Source organism: Octopus sinensis, linkage group LG7 (genome assembly GCF_006345805.1).
Source record: "Octopus sinensis linkage group LG7, ASM634580v1, whole genome shotgun sequence".
NCBI classification, from domain to species: domain Eukaryota; kingdom Metazoa; phylum Mollusca; class Cephalopoda; order Octopoda; family Octopodidae; genus Octopus; species Octopus sinensis.
In genome coordinates this window covers 47,312,368-47,328,493 of record NC_043003.1, presented here as the reverse complement: position 1 = coordinate 47,328,493, position 16,126 = coordinate 47,312,368, and the positions used below count along the sequence as shown (strand labels likewise).

At 35.9% G+C, this 16,126-nt stretch overlaps 1 protein-coding gene across 2 annotated transcripts in view; it reads left to right on the top strand.

The window, feature by feature from the left end:
- Nucleotides 1–4,392: 4,392 nt before the first annotated feature.
- LOC115214069 (ankyrin repeat and SOCS box protein 3) overlaps nucleotides 4,393–16,126 on the top strand; it is a 34,059-nt gene continuing 22,325 nt past the window's right edge. The window contains exon 1 of one of the 2 annotated variants that reach the window (XM_036504732.1): nucleotides 4,393–5,557. The gene's annotated coding sequence lies outside the window, so the exon portion shown is untranslated. The remainder of the gene's footprint in view (nucleotides 5,558–16,126) is intronic. The other variant, XM_029783113.2, reaches the window with a different exon arrangement.

The following is a 16,126-nucleotide window of genomic DNA, read 5'->3' as shown; positions in this document are numbered from 1 at the left end:
TAGTTTACAATTAGCATACAATGTCCTCCACTGTCCAAGTTTCACTACCATACATCCTTTTACAGCTGATGTGTTATTACCATACATTCTAGACATTGCATGCCCTCTACTTCAATTGTACATGTTTCACTACCATAGTCTTCCCAGTTACTACATGCCTTACTACCCCCACAGTACAGTTCTAACTACTACCATACACCTTGACAATTCTGATACATAGATATTATATAGTGTCTTGATATTTCGCAGGGAGAAAATAAGTAAGAAAGAAAGAGAGAGAGAGAAAGATAGAGGGGTGATAGTAAGAGGGAAAGAGAGTGAAAGTGTATGGAATAAAGAGAATGAGATATAAAAGAGAAAAGGAGATAATTTAATCAAGAGAGATGAAGGAAAGAAAGAGGAGAGAAAGAGAGAGATGCATGTTTCAGGCATGGGTGTAATTTCTTTATAAGCTTCTGCCCACTCTATACTCACTTATATAAGAGGGAATTATATTTAATAACTATACAAAGCCAAGTTTGACTTGATGCTATAAGGATTTAACAATTCATTAATTTAGTGATGTCATGAAAGCTAATCCTGAAACAACACAAAAGAAGATATCAGCCCACTTCTTCTTTTTCAGCGATGAGTGAAAATGTTTTATTAAATCCATAGCTTTCAGTGTAGCCCAATTACATATTAATGCAGCCAACAGACAAATATGTTTATATTAGGGTTGCACATTTGCATAAATATTACACTTGCACAAATATATATAGTTAATGTATGTGTGTGCACATACCTGTACAAAATCATACACACATAAAGAGAGCATAGAAAAACAGATGAATAAAAATAAAATAGTAGATGTTTGCATATAGATAATGAAGAAATACAATCACACTTAATTTTAGCATGTGTACCAATGACAGTGAAAAGTAATACAACTGTATGACTATGCATACAAGAAGGAAGAGATATCCATCGTCATCATAACCATCATCATTTGATTGTCCATTTTTCCATGCTTGCCTGGCTCAGACAGAATTCATTGAGGTAGATTTTCTATGATCTGATGTCATTCCTGTCACTACTTGTTTCTTAGTAAGATAATATTTCCCCAAGACCAGACATGTTTTGATGGAAGATTGGAAATGAATGAGACTGCTTCTATGAGATGACACTCATTTACAACTATCACATATCACACAATGCCAAGACAATGAAGAACCAACACACGCGCGCGCGCATGCACAATGAATTCTGGTTGGCTGATGAAACTATAGTAGAAAACACTTTCCCAAGGTGCCATGCAATGGGACTGAACCTGAAACCTCTTGGTTGACAGGCAAACTTCTTAACCACAGGCATAAAAAGATTCTCATATGTACAGATGGCAATTTAGCAGAATCATTTGAAGGTTGAATAGAATGCCTTGTGGTATTTGTTCTGGCTCTCTACATTCAGAGGTCTAATCCTGCAGAATCCAACTTTGCCTTTTATCCTTTCCTTATCTAGTTGACAAGACATAAATACAAAAAAAATGATGAATTAAAAATATTATATTTCAGGAAAGTCATTAAAAAAAAAATTTTGTCAAATAAACACATACACTATATATTTGTTCTTCACTTCAGCTTTGCAAAACAAATACATAAACATAAGAATGTAAAATAATCATTTACCAATTCAGTTTTCTATTTGATCTTTCAACAACTATATTAAATATCACCTGTTTTTAAATTTTTAAATTTATTCTACATGAAATGGTATAAAATCATCCATAGATATATTTCAGCTTCTGGAGTATGCAGTGACACTCTTTCTTCCCATGAGGAGATATGCAATCTCTTCTATCTCTCTGCTTTTTCTACCACAACTATAAAGGCCTGTTTCTTCCAGTTATTCTAGCTAAAAGCTTCTCTACTCCATTACTCTAAGTCAGAGCTGGCGAATCTGAGGCCGAGACTTTTATCTCATGGCCAGCTGATAATTTCTTGAAGAATTGTGTTTAATATCAAAATAAAGTTGTTTGTGTAAAACATTTGTTTCAAAATAAATTTAGAATTTATAAGTGGCAATAAAGCAATAGCCTACAATTTTATAATTTTAAACAAACAAAAAGTATGAAAAATTCTTGGTTCTGTAATTTGATTATTTGATTATTAGTGCATATGATGATGCATATTCTTCATTAAAAGAAGCAAATAAAAATATCAATGAAGAACTCAATTACTTCCTTCCATACTTGTCATAATTTTCATTTCATGACTATAAAATAGAGTTTATCTTAAGCAGAGACATAATGTCACATGCACTTTATTTCATGAATGTAATTCGAGTCAGCAAGGCCTGCTCTAAGTTCATCTCTGTCTCTGCAGTCCTTGAATTCTTCAAACTATCAGTTGCTTGACTATCTCATGTTGTACATTTGAGGCATCTATTAAGAGCAATTATTTTACTGCACACCACTGCCCTAGGTTCATATGCACCTCCTATTACCAATTTGCAACCTTATGTCCTCAACTTGGCAGACACCCATAAAATTATTAACCATCTTACAAACAATAACTCTGAGCACCTTTTCAAACTCCACCCGTCTAACACCCGTGGACATATTTACAAAGTAAAAAAACAGCACAACTCCCATGACTTTAGGAAACATTTTTTCATGCTGAGAGTTGCTGAAGCATGGAACAAACTGCCGGCATCAGTTGTTAGTTGTCGGAGCACTGCATCCTTCAAACCTTTCATGATTTCTGAGATTCGCCAACACTACACCTGATTTTATACCCTCCATACACACACAAGCATGTATCTGACTCGTACATTGCTCGCTTTCCAGACATTTGTACATTACTGCATATACTTTATATGCATTTTCTGACAAGTTGTGGTGCACCTGAGCACTGTATACAATAATTTCATTATTATTATTTATTATAACTGTCAAAACATCATATTTCAGGACCAATAGTTTATGGTCTAGAGGTGTGCTGGAGATAGTTGGAAATACCCCAGACATACCAGATGAAAATGGAGTGAGAGAAGGAAAACTGATGCAAATGAAGAAAAATAAGCAATTCAAAGAAGCTTCATTAATATTTTCATTTAACTTGAGTAAAAATTTTTTAAAAGCATTGCATACATCTAAACAAGTGTGTTCACCTGTGACTTCATCTTTTTCTTGTTCCAGTCATTAGACTGTGGCCATGCTGAGGCACCACCTTGAATTTTTAGTCGAATGAATCGACCCCAGTACTTATGTATTTTAAACCTGATACTTATTCTATCGGTCTCTTTTGCCAAACTGCTAAGTTATGGGGATGCAAACACACCAACACTGGTTGTCAAGCAGTGGTGGGGGAAAAACACAGACACATACAGATATATATACATATATCTATATTTATGTTGGGTTTCTTTCAGTTTCTGTCTAACAAATCCACTCACAAGGCTTTGGTCAGCCTGAGGTTATAGTAGAAGACATTTGCCAAGGTACCATGCAGTGGGACTGAACCTGGAACCATGTGATTAGGAAGCAAACTTCTTACCACATAGCCATACCTCTTCATAACTTTTTAAAAACTGAGTAATTTTTGAATATATTTTTCTGTAAATATCTTTCAGATGGTGTAGTTTATGGTTATGCCAGAATTTAAAGTGTAAAAAAGATTCTAAAAATTAGTGGGCATACACACATATATACTGAAATAATTTTTTCAAAATTTCAAGTTTCATTTTGTAGGTACAGTATATACGTGATGTGTGTCAATGTGTATGTGTGCTCATTCATCAATTTTTCCCCACATTAAATTCCAATTCAGTCGGAATCTACACCATCTGAAAGGTATTTGTAGAAAAATTCATCGAAAAATATCCATTTTTCTTAAAGAAATAAAGCCAAGGGAGCAGGGCATACTTGTGTAGGAATGTCAAATTCATTATATACGTAAGCTATCTTTGAGGAAATTTTGTTGTATTTTTGTATCACTTTTAACTTTTCTCCATCTTTCTTTGCCCTGAATATTATAGTTCAGATCTGGAAAATAAAAATGCCATTATCATAATTACTTCCCTTCGTCTTGTCATAACTTTTATGACAGAGCAAAAATGGTGCTTATATTATGAACATAGTGAGCGTTATTTAACTTATTAACTGATTTCAGTTTATTTTAGGACATGTATTTCTTTTCATTTATTCTTGAATAACACTTCGCGAACTCATTTCTAAATTTTCAAATAGCCTGCTGCCGATGCTACTTATTTTACTTCCTTAGAATTACATATAATACTTCTGTAGCTCCCATTCACAAGTACTAGTATCACTCTTATTAAATAATACAGATTCTAGTAGATAGCAGGAGCATATGTAATTCTAAAGACGACGGAGTAAGCGGTGTCGACAGCAGGATATTAACATTTTTGCTGTTACTGATTTTGGTGCAAGCCATAAATTTTAAAGCAGGGGATTATTAAGTGAATTCGACCTCGAAATCGATGAATCTAAATAGTGCCACCGTTTCTGGCGGGTTTTTCAAAGGGATGTAACCAAATTCTGCAAGTTTTTTTTTGTAACTGCTGCTACTAATACGAACTAGAGAAGGATCTTCTGTGTAAGCTGCTCGATCTGTTAGAAATACCAGCCAATAATCCATTAAACCACACCCCACAATCTAAAACAAAAAAAAGTATAGATTGGATAATAATTGAAATAAAAATAATAAGAAAAAGTCTGGAACGAATTTGCTTTCTCTGCGTGACATTTTAAGCTACTGTCATTTTCTCAAGCTTCGAGTTGACCTATACCATCTAAGAGAAACTAGGTAGACAGAAACTATATGCTAGCCCAGTGATGGGAAAACTAAGATTTGCAGGACTTTCTGCATGATACGCAAACGGAAAATTATTTCAAATTTCTTTTTTTTTAGTAGTGCAGCCCGCTACTCGACAAAGGTCACCCGTACCTGTGCAGCTTCGGGTTGACCTACAGCTTGTAAGTGAAACTACGTAAACGAAACCTATACACCTAGCCCATCGGGGAGATTGTACTTGTAATTCAAAATTCCAGCCTTGTCGCGTTCTGTGTGTGCTACACTGATTCTGCCTGAGAATCACGACAAGGATATATATATATGAAGATGCGGAATGCTGAGCCACACTTTAATACAGAAACAGATCCTGCTGACCGTACAATTGAATCGTAAATCTCGAACGACGGAGATCCAACAGAATCACCGCCTCTCCTACTATTACTAAAAATTATTTTCAAACACTACTACTACTACTACTATTACTACCGCCATCAACATTTCGCAAGCAGTTACCTAACTTGTTTATCTGTCCTCTTTTATCCTCCTCGCCAAAATTCCGTTCGTGGATTTCAAAAAAAAAAAATACTGACATATACACACGTTTCAACTTAGAAATTTCGCTTCCATGGACCAAAGATTGCATCATATCTGTACAGTGAGGTAAGAAGAGGTTCGTAAAAGAACCACGCCGGCATCGCACCCTTCACTTCCCTGTGTGTTGTTGTTGTTAGAGTATACACACACGTATATGTAAATACCTCGTAAGTACACACTTAATCCTATCGTTTTGCAAAGTATAAATGTATATATTTATATATATATGTTGCATCTCACTCTAGATTCCGTTTGTATACTTTGTAATTCTCCGTTCTACCACCAACTGCGCGCGCGCGTGTGTGTGTGTGTATATATATATATATATATATATATATATATATATATATATTTATTTATATATTACATTTCTTATACATCAATCATATAACTTAGATCATGTATTAGCGCTTTCTCCCATTCTAGTGGGGTTTTCAAATCATATATATATATATATATATATACGCGCAGACACAACTACATATGTAATTTTTATTGACAGTTAACTTCGAAGTTTTACCGAATGTCTAGCTTAACTGGGGAAGCCAAACATATACAGCAAAACTTTAATGCCACTGTCAATAAAATTAATATCAATATTGATTCTGCACTTGGACTGAATCCGTTATTTACTTAATATCCACTGTTTTCATAGGCTTTAAAATTACATATAAATAATAACCAACCACATATCTATTTACGTCCGTAAGAATCTTTTGCTTACATGTATATATAGTTCCTTTTTATCAGCTCCTACTCGCTGTCATCGCACAATATGATAAGACTAAAGATAAAGAACTCAATAACGGTATAGAATATATACATTTGATGTCAGTAATCTGGAAACCGGCTGGCTGTAATTTAATCGGGGCTGACCAATATATATATATATATATATATATGAGTAACGCTTCTGCGTCGAGTTTGATATCCACTTTATATTGTTTGGGTGTGCATATTATTGCGACCTAACAAGGTGCCTCAATTTAAGGGCAAAAGTAAAGAATACGCGCACCCAGTGTTAAGGGTTAAGGTTTTTGTTACGCCGAAAACGGGTGTACGTATTTTACCTTCGCCAATTCCAAGTACCTAATTCAACTGAGTCTTAACGCTTTAGTCTAACCGTATTTTAATATATATATATATATATATATATATATATATATGAGAAAGAGAACATGGAGAGATTGACATCAGTTTATTTAATTTCATTATATGGATTTGAATATCTTTAAATAAACTGATGTCTGTATGTCAATTACTCCATTTTCTTCTTTTCCTCATTCATAAATATTTTAAATGCCTATATATATATATATATATATATATATATATATATATATAAGACCAATATATTTAGTTTCCACTAAACGGGAGAACTAGGATGCTAGCATCCCTTAAAGGATTATAGGTCCTTGATAATATATATTATATCTATCTATCTATCTATCTGTCTATATGTGTGTGTGTATAATAATGTGAATATGTGGATATATGTACTTCCCAAAATTTCCCATTATATATACAACCATGAGTATATGTGTATTATTATAGATTCGTGTCTATATACTTATATCATTTAATGTCCATTTTCTCTTGTTGGCGACCTTTATACACACATACACACACAACATATACCCGGCGTTGTCCCGGCTGAAAAGTAAATTGTAATTTAATCGTATTCAGTTTAATAGAACCGTATTGGATTTATTGCAGTTTGATATCTAATGCAGGAAGGCCTACTGCACTGTTACAGATACATACCTAGTAATATATTTAATAATCTGTATAAATGACACATACTTGTCCAAGTATGTTCAAGAAGAATACGGAATTGAGTAAATGAAAAAATAATTTATTTCGTTTTTTTTTTTATTCATGATCGTCTTTAATTCTTAAAATAATTTGAAAATGAATAGAAAGTATGTTTTTCCATGATAGCAATGGTTAAACGACAGAATTTTTATGGACAAAATGTCCTTCCTGTAGTCCACACATACCTGTTTTCTTCAGTAGAAGAATTTTAATCCCAGAGCTAGCAGGCGATTTGCTAACAAGGAAATGTCAATAAACAAGCATCACTGGTTGCAGCCCAGCCACAAATGATGTAACTACTTGTAACATAGCTCCCTACAGATGTAAACATTCACAAAGACACACACGTGCTTACACACACACACACTCTCTCTCTCTCTCTCTCTCTCTCTCTCTCTATATATATATATATATATATATATATATATATATAAAGAGAGAGAGCAATAAGAAAATGGAGGGGATCAATAGGTGATTCATCAACTTTTAGACATTATATTATGTCAACTTATTTATTTACTAAAATGACTTTTTTGTAATTGTCATTTTAGTAAATAAATAGATAAGTTTACATAATATAATATCTAAAAGTTGATGAACCACCTATTGATACCTCCATTTTCTTATTGCTCTATAAATCAATGGTAAAATATCTCTTTACCTTCACCCATTTAGTACACTTGGTAATGTAATTGCAATGCAATAAAAAACACTTGTGTATTAATAATTGGGTATTCTACAAGCAGTATATTGGATAGATATTATCCCTTAGTTGGTTGAATTCACAACCTCTTTCTTGGAATATGTATATATATATATATATATAATATATATATATATATATATATATAAATAATGTGCTTCTTTCAGTTTGTCTTCCATATTCCGTCACAAGGCATTAGTCAGTCTGGGGCTATAGTAGAAGACAATGCTCATGGTACTGCTCAGTTGGACTTAGCCTGATGCCACATGGTTGATAAGTGAGTTTCTGAACCACACAGTTATAACTGAACCTGCAACTATGCCTGTAGGTGCAGACATAGCTGTGTGGTTTCCATGCTCTGGAAATATCACTCCTATAATATGAAGAAATCAGAGTGCAGAGAGGAGACCTACAGATGCAAATATTGGAAATGCGGTACATGCTGTGATAAAGAAATTACAGTAAGAGTTGCAGTGGGACCCAGCTTGTATGATATAAGTAACATTGTAGCCTTGAGAATTCTGAACATTGTCATGTCAGCACCTCAAGAGCTATAATGTTTTTTTTTTTAATATTTTACCAACCAACATATAAATAACAGAGATGTACTTGCATAGCAAATGATTTGATCTGAGATCGTGTGCTGAAACGAAAACAATTGCAGCGTGGAAGGTGTTGGTAAGCCATTTAAGAAACACACAAAAGCCGTTCGATTCACTTCAACATTTAAGTTTAATTTGTCAAAATATTTTCGTCGCTTTAAGACCACGACCTGTTCACTGACAAAAAATCCATGCGGCATCATATAAATAACAAGATTATAGAAACTTCCAACTTGAGCATCTCACATACAATTGGTCATTATTAAAACCATTCTTCAAGATGCAGTCCAACGTGTCAGTGTTTGTTCTTAGCTTTATTGATTGACATGGCAGTGCTTAGATGTTCTGCAAATTGAAGTCTCTTAAATCAAAAGGGCATGTTCATATATAATTTGCACCCTTTCTTTTGGTGCACCAAGTGAGCCTAGTAATCCTGATGACATGGTATAAGCTTCTTCATTTATTTTACTCCATTGCATCACCACATTTTGTGTTATCACCACATATTGTGTTATCACCACATATTATGTAGCAACATTATTGGAGATCCTCCTTTTTTATTACTGACATCTATAGTGCAGTTGACCTAACTGAAGGATAGTGAATTTGAACTATTTCTTGCTGACCTAGGAAAGTGAATGTTAAAATGTATAAAAATTAGCAGTTTAATTCATGGACTATAATGTTTCATAAATATAACCCTGTGCTGGTGGCACATAAAAAGTATCATTCAAGTGTGTTCAGTGCCAGTACCACCTGACTGGCCCTTGTGCTGGTGGCATGTAAAAAGCATCATTCAAGTGTGGTCAGTGCCAGTACCACCTGACTGGCCCTTATGCTGGTGGCATGTAAAAAGCACCCATTACACTCTCGGAATGGTTGGCGTTAGGAAGGGCATCAAGCTGTAGAAACTTTGCCAGATCGGATTGGAGTCTGGTGCAGCCTTCTGGCTTGCTATACCTCAGTCAAACCATCCAACCCATGCCAGCATGGAAAGCAGACGTTAAACAGCGATGATGAAACAGATTTAAATGTAAACCAGTTATGGGCAGATTGAATACAGCATTGTGTGTGAAGTACAGTGCTGCATGATAGTGAGGCATAAGCTTTGAATACAGAGGATTTGCTAAAGCTAGGAAGAAATGAATAATGGAGTACAAATGAGATGAAAGAAAAACTGGATGTATGAGGAATCATCTGTAGTATGCTCAACAGAGGGTTGTATAGATATGAGTATGAGATGCATATGAATGACAACAGCTACCTGAAAAGTGTGTATGTGTATATATTTTATCACCATCATCATTATCGTCATCATTATTTAACGTTTGCGTTTCATACTGTCATGGGTTGGATGGTTTGACACGATCTGACAAGCCAGGAGATTGTGTTGAACTCTAATATCTGCTTTGGCAAGATTTCTATGACTGAATGCCCTTCCTAATCCCAACCATTTTACAGAGAGTACAGGGTGTTTTTTTCATGGCACCAGCACTGGTGAGGTCAACAACCAATTGCAAAACAAGGCCCCCTCAACTGAGTTGGGGTGCAATATTGATTTGATCATCATCCTGTACAAGAACAAGTAATGGGGAAGTTTATTTGCTCCAACTCACGGGATAACTGTTTTCCTTCACAAGATTTTTTGAGGAGTCATCATTGCCGGATGGCTCCCAGAAAGCCGGTGTAGATTCAGAGTCACAAGAGTAGCACCAACTGTTATTTATTCTCTGGCAACTCTTAAGGAAATGTGAAAACAGAACTAGGCACTGTATTGACAATTATTGACTTTATCAAAGTGTTCAACACTGAACAGGAAGGTTCTGTGGAAAATCACAGACTGTTATATTGACCATTGTCAGTGATTTACCATTGCCTCCAGTCGTGTAGCTAGGTAACATACCATTCACCAGTCTGTTTCCTCTTTTGAGAATGCAGGCAGGGTTGTTTTTGAGTATAGAATATTGAAGAACTATGAAACAGCAAGACTGAGCTTAAAACAGGTCCTCTTGTATTGACCTAGTCAGCCATCAGTGAGTTTGTAGTTGATTTGGACAATCCCCCTGTTGAATCTTTCATTGCAAAGCTAAGCCATGATGTGTGTGTGTGTGTGTGTGTGTGTGCAAATGTGTTCAATTATTGAGTACCTTCAGTACTTCTTTGTTCAGCTCACTCACTTCTGGTCTCACTCCTGGTATTGTTCCCATCCTATTTCTTCTTCTTAGTCTACATGTCTTCCTTCTGAGTACTCTTTACATTGTCCTCTGTACAAAGCACCATCCCGTACTAGTTCCACAATAGAAAGTTGATAGCTCACATTCCTTTAAAATGACATGTGTGCAAAATAATCTTTCTAATGCTAATACCATAAAATATGCCCGCCTTGTAAAGGGCTTGGCAAATGGGTTCTGATATCCCTTAATTCAACCACTTTAGTGTTGGTGCTGCAAAAACTGCACCCAGTATACTCTGTAAAGTGATTGATGAAAAGACAAGCATCAAGCTGAAAAAAAATCAAGCCAAATTTGTACAAAATCAGTCTATAGTTGCAACAGTTCTGAATAGGAGATAACTTAGACCAAGATGACCTGTTCAGCCCATGCCTGCATGGAATGTAGACATAAAAATTTTGATGATCATGATATATATATATATAAAATTAAATATAAGGATAAAATCTATATAAAAATTTATCAAGTAGTCAGTGTGAAAAACCAGTTACGGGAAGAATTTATACAAAATATATAATTAATTTATTCCCTTTTAAATACATTATTATATTAAGGGCATTACTACATGTAAATGACTCATGCTATAAGGGACTCTTAAAGTCAAAACGACCTTAATAAATATAGAGTGTACCAACAGTGAGAGAATGCAACTTGGAAGTCATCTCTTAAAAACAGATTCCGCCGGACATCTGTTTTTAAGAGACAACTTCCATGTTGCATTCCCTCGCTGTCAGTACACTGTATGTTTATTAAAGTAGTTTTGTTTGACTTTAAGAGTCCCTTATAGCATGAGGCATTTACATGAGTAATACTCTTAATATAAATAACATTATATATATATATATATACATAAAAGGCACCATTTGAGTGTGATCATTGCCAGCTTTGCCTTACTGGCATTTGTGCCCCGTGCTAGTAGGGTGCTAAGAACATCATCCGAGCGTGATCGTTGCCAGAGCGGCTAACTGGCTTCCGTGCCAGTGGCATGTAGGAGGCACCATTCGAGCGGGATCATTACCAGCATCGCCTTACTGGCACCTGTGCCGTTGGCATGTGTAAAAAATTCGAGCGAGGTCATTGCCAGTACCGTCTGACTGGCCCCTGTGCCGGTAGCACATAAAAGCACCCACTACACTCTTGGAGTGGTTGGCGTTAGGAAGGGCATCCAGCTGTAGAAACTCTGCCAGATCAAGACTGGAGCCTGGTGCAGCCATCTGGTTCGCCAGCTCACCTATGCTGAACTATTGAGAAATCTGCAGTTACTCTATCTAGATTACAAGTTCAGGTTTATATCTGCAATCATTGGGGCACTGGGATATGTAACACACTGCCTAGATACCAATCTTGAGAAATTAGGCTTCTCAAAACCAGAAAGGAGAAAGCTGTTTCGAAGACTAACGACCCAAGCCATCTCTGGAACTGCAAAAATCTGCGAAACTTTCCAGAAGTTTAACATTTTAAGTATATATCAGCATGTCTAGATATGCATGAATAGACATACATAAAACAAAACATACATACATGCATACAAAAATACCCTGTTGTTGATGTTGAAATCCCTAGGAAGAAGCCTTGGACCTAGGTTAGAAACAGACTCTTCCTCTGTTGGCAAGAAATCTTGAAATAAAATTGAACAATCATACACACACACACACAGCTACCCATCCATTTGACTGTCTGTCTGCTTGTATGACTTCCTATCCATGGTTGAATTAACGAGCTTGTCATAGAAGACCAGCAGCTGCCTGTTTTGCAAGCCTTCCTTCTCTACTTCACCCTCTGTATATATACAAATCTTATATGCATCTCATATAGTATTGTTTAACCTATATACTATAAGAGTACATAGCATACTGTGATATAGCAATACAAATAAGGCAGATGTGTTTGTTGTATGAGATCATTACAAACTAAATAACTATCAAACAGAATTGTAATAGCCAATTTAATTTACTATTTTCTATTCAGATGTAGTGTTTAGAAATATATTATCCAATATGTCCATTATCTTAAGAGATTTGACTGCTGTATCTAACAGGTCATGTAGCCTCATACAGGTTCACCAACTGACTTGTAACTGATGTGGATATTTTTTGGTCCCTGGTGACTTATTCTGAACAAGCATTATTAAATACATTACAGTCTAGGGTGGTGGGCTAGTGGAAATTATAGAGTATCAAAAGGGATACCTTCCTGTATTTCTTCTAGTTCTTTGTGTTCCGAGTTCAAATCCTGCTTTAATCTACCTGGGTTGTAAATGCAATTCATTGCCTGTTTTAACACCACGTCATGGTCCTTGGGTAACAGTTGGTAATCAAACCTAAAATATAAGATTTCTTTGTAAATACTTACCTTCTATCTTGTTTCAGTAGTTGGACTGCAATCACACTGGAGCACTGCTTTGTCATGTTTTAGTTGAACAGATAAACTTCAGTGCTTATTTTTAAGTCTGATGCTTATTCTATTGGTCTCTTTTGCCAATCTACTAAGTTATGAGGTTATAAACAAACCAACACTGATTGCTAAGCGGGGGTTAGGGTGGGAAACACATGTACAAAGACACACATACATGCATATGATAGTGGGCTCAGGAATCTTGATTGACCATGGCACAGATATAAGGATACGCTGAAGAGTAACCTCTCAGCAGTGAAGATAGCTCATGACACCTTTGGAGATTATGCATCAACATGGAGATTATTGCATCAAAATGGTATCAGAAACTTTGTTGCAAACAGTGTTAACAGGCTTAGGAGTGCAAGGCAAAGGAGAAAAGTGTCTGAAAATATACTCACATGCACTGACTTGTAATCTTCATACTTGCAGCATCTGTGGCCTTCTTTGCAAATCGTTGGTGTGACTTAAATGTCATATTTGACATAAGCATTGCAACTGACAAAGAAAGAGGAGGTTGTCAGATCCTCATATGTCAAAACCGAAGGGAGAGTCTATCACATATATATATATCATCATCATCATCATCATCGTTTAACGTCCGCTTTCCATGCTAGCATGGGTTGGACGATTTGACTGAGGACTGGCGAGCCAGATGGATGCACCAGGCTCCAGTCTTGATCTGGCAGAGTTTCTACAGCTGGATGCCCTTCCTAATGCCAACCACTCCAAGAGTGTAGTGGGTGCTTTTACGTGCTACCAGCACGAGGGCCAGTCAGGCAGTACTAGCAACGGCCATACCCAAATGGTGTTTTTTTTTTACGTGCCACCTGCACACCGGCACAAATGCCAGTTAGCCACTCTGGCAACGATCATCCCACAGTAAAGCAGCTTGTGAGAGGATATGGTAGATAGGAACTTAAAGAATCTAGTCTTGTGGGTGTGTATGTATGTGTGTTTACACTGATGCTTCTCTGAAAATTACAAGTTACAAACAGTGATGCTGTCGTTCCTCCTGTCAACAAATTGTCTGTTAGTTTTACGTCTTCGAAGATGTGTGAAAATAAGGGACCCTATATTTAAAAATGAAAAGTAGGTAAATGTTAGTGACAGGAAGGGCATCTGGCAGTGAAACAATGCTCAATAGTGTATTCATATGGCCCATGCTAGCATGGGAAAGCAGATATCAGAACAAGCATAAATCTGATATAATAAAAAACAAGGCGGTAAACAAATAAATGAGAACAGAACTCTACACGTGTGGAATATTTGTTTCAGCAAATTCTGTCTGACCCATGCAAGCATGAGAAAGGGAACATTAAAAAGAGATGGAAAAGTTTGGTGTTAGGAAGAGCATCCTGCTGTAGAAACCAAGCCAAATTACACTGGAACCTGGTGCAGTTCTCTGGTTCATCTGTTCTTGTCAAACCATCCAACCCATACCAGCATGGAAAATGGACGTTAAAGGATGATGATGATGATGATGATATATTGCATGGTTGTTTGGTAAGAAGTTTGCTTCCCAACCACATGATTCTAAGTTCAGTCTCATTGCATGACTCCTTGAGCAAGTGTTTTCTACTATAGCCCTGGGCCATCCAAAGCCTTGTGAGTGGATTTGAAGGACGGAGATTGAAAGAAGCTGTCATGTATGTGTATATATATGTGTATGTGTATTTATGTACGTGTGTGTATGTCTTTATTTGTACCCCTGCCATCACTTGACAAATGATGCTGGTGTGTTTACATCCCTGTAACTTAGCGGTTTCAGCAAAAGAGATCGATAGAATAAGTACTTGGCTTAGAAAGAATAAATCCTGGTGTCAATTTCTTTGACTAAAAAAAAAACTCTTTAAGGCATTGCTCCATCCAGCATGGCCACAATCAACTGACTGAAACAAGTAAAAGACTAAAAGAATATATATGCTTAAAGAAATGTGTGCTTATATGATACATATGTATGATAATATTATGCTTTTCTGTGCAAGCTTGTGTTGAGCACTTACATGTGTAGTCTATAAACTAGAATCCCTGCTTTCCATTCTAGATAGAATCAAAAAGTATTAAAGTACAAAGACTGGCTCTGGTTATTTATGTCATGCACCTTCCACCCGACCCCCTCCTACACACATACACAGTCATTGTCTGCATTTCATGTAGCAGCAGATGTAACTAGTGCACTTTTATGTCTATAGTGACGTTGAGGTGGAGACTGCGAAAGAAAGTTTTCCTCTTAGTAATAGTTACTGCATAGTCTGGGTTTGCTGCTGTTGCATTTTTATTGTTTCTTCTCTGTGTGGCTGTTCTTGTTGCTGTTATTGTTGCTGCTTTCATTTACTTTCTCTCTCTCTCTGCTTCTTCTATACACATGTTCCACACTCAATCACTGTTTCTCTATATTTATATATATGTGTCTGTATCAGTGGTTCTTAATATGAGGGAAAGTTGTGAACTTATAGGGGGCAGGAGTAAATTGTTAGAGGGGTTGTTATGAGGTGGGTACTGGCTGTTGAGAGTGTCAAGAAATAAAACATTTTAACGAGGGCGCTGCTTGTTTTTTCAACATATTTTCAAAAAGATCTTTGTCAAGACTAAACTGTAAATAGGACATTGTAGTATTATCATAGAGTTGAAACATGATGGATGATGTATCATGGTCCAATATAAATTTCATCAGATAAGTCCACACCTTTAGTAATTTCCTCAAGAATTTTACTAAAGGAGCACTAATCCATACAAATATTTAAAGGGAGGTGCATGCTGGTTATGATAAGAAAATATAGATAACAATCTTCACTTTGAATTTTTTTTTTTTCGTTTTGTTTAGCAAAGCATATGGAAGCAGCATTTGTAAAATGCTGTTCAGTGAAAGTGGCTACAGAGGTATAAAAGCCTAAGAAACTCTGGTCTATATGGAAGTGTTCCTTTCATTTTGTGTTTATGTGCAGTTATCATTGTGTGTCTTTGTGTTCATGGATTATTTTTTTTTAT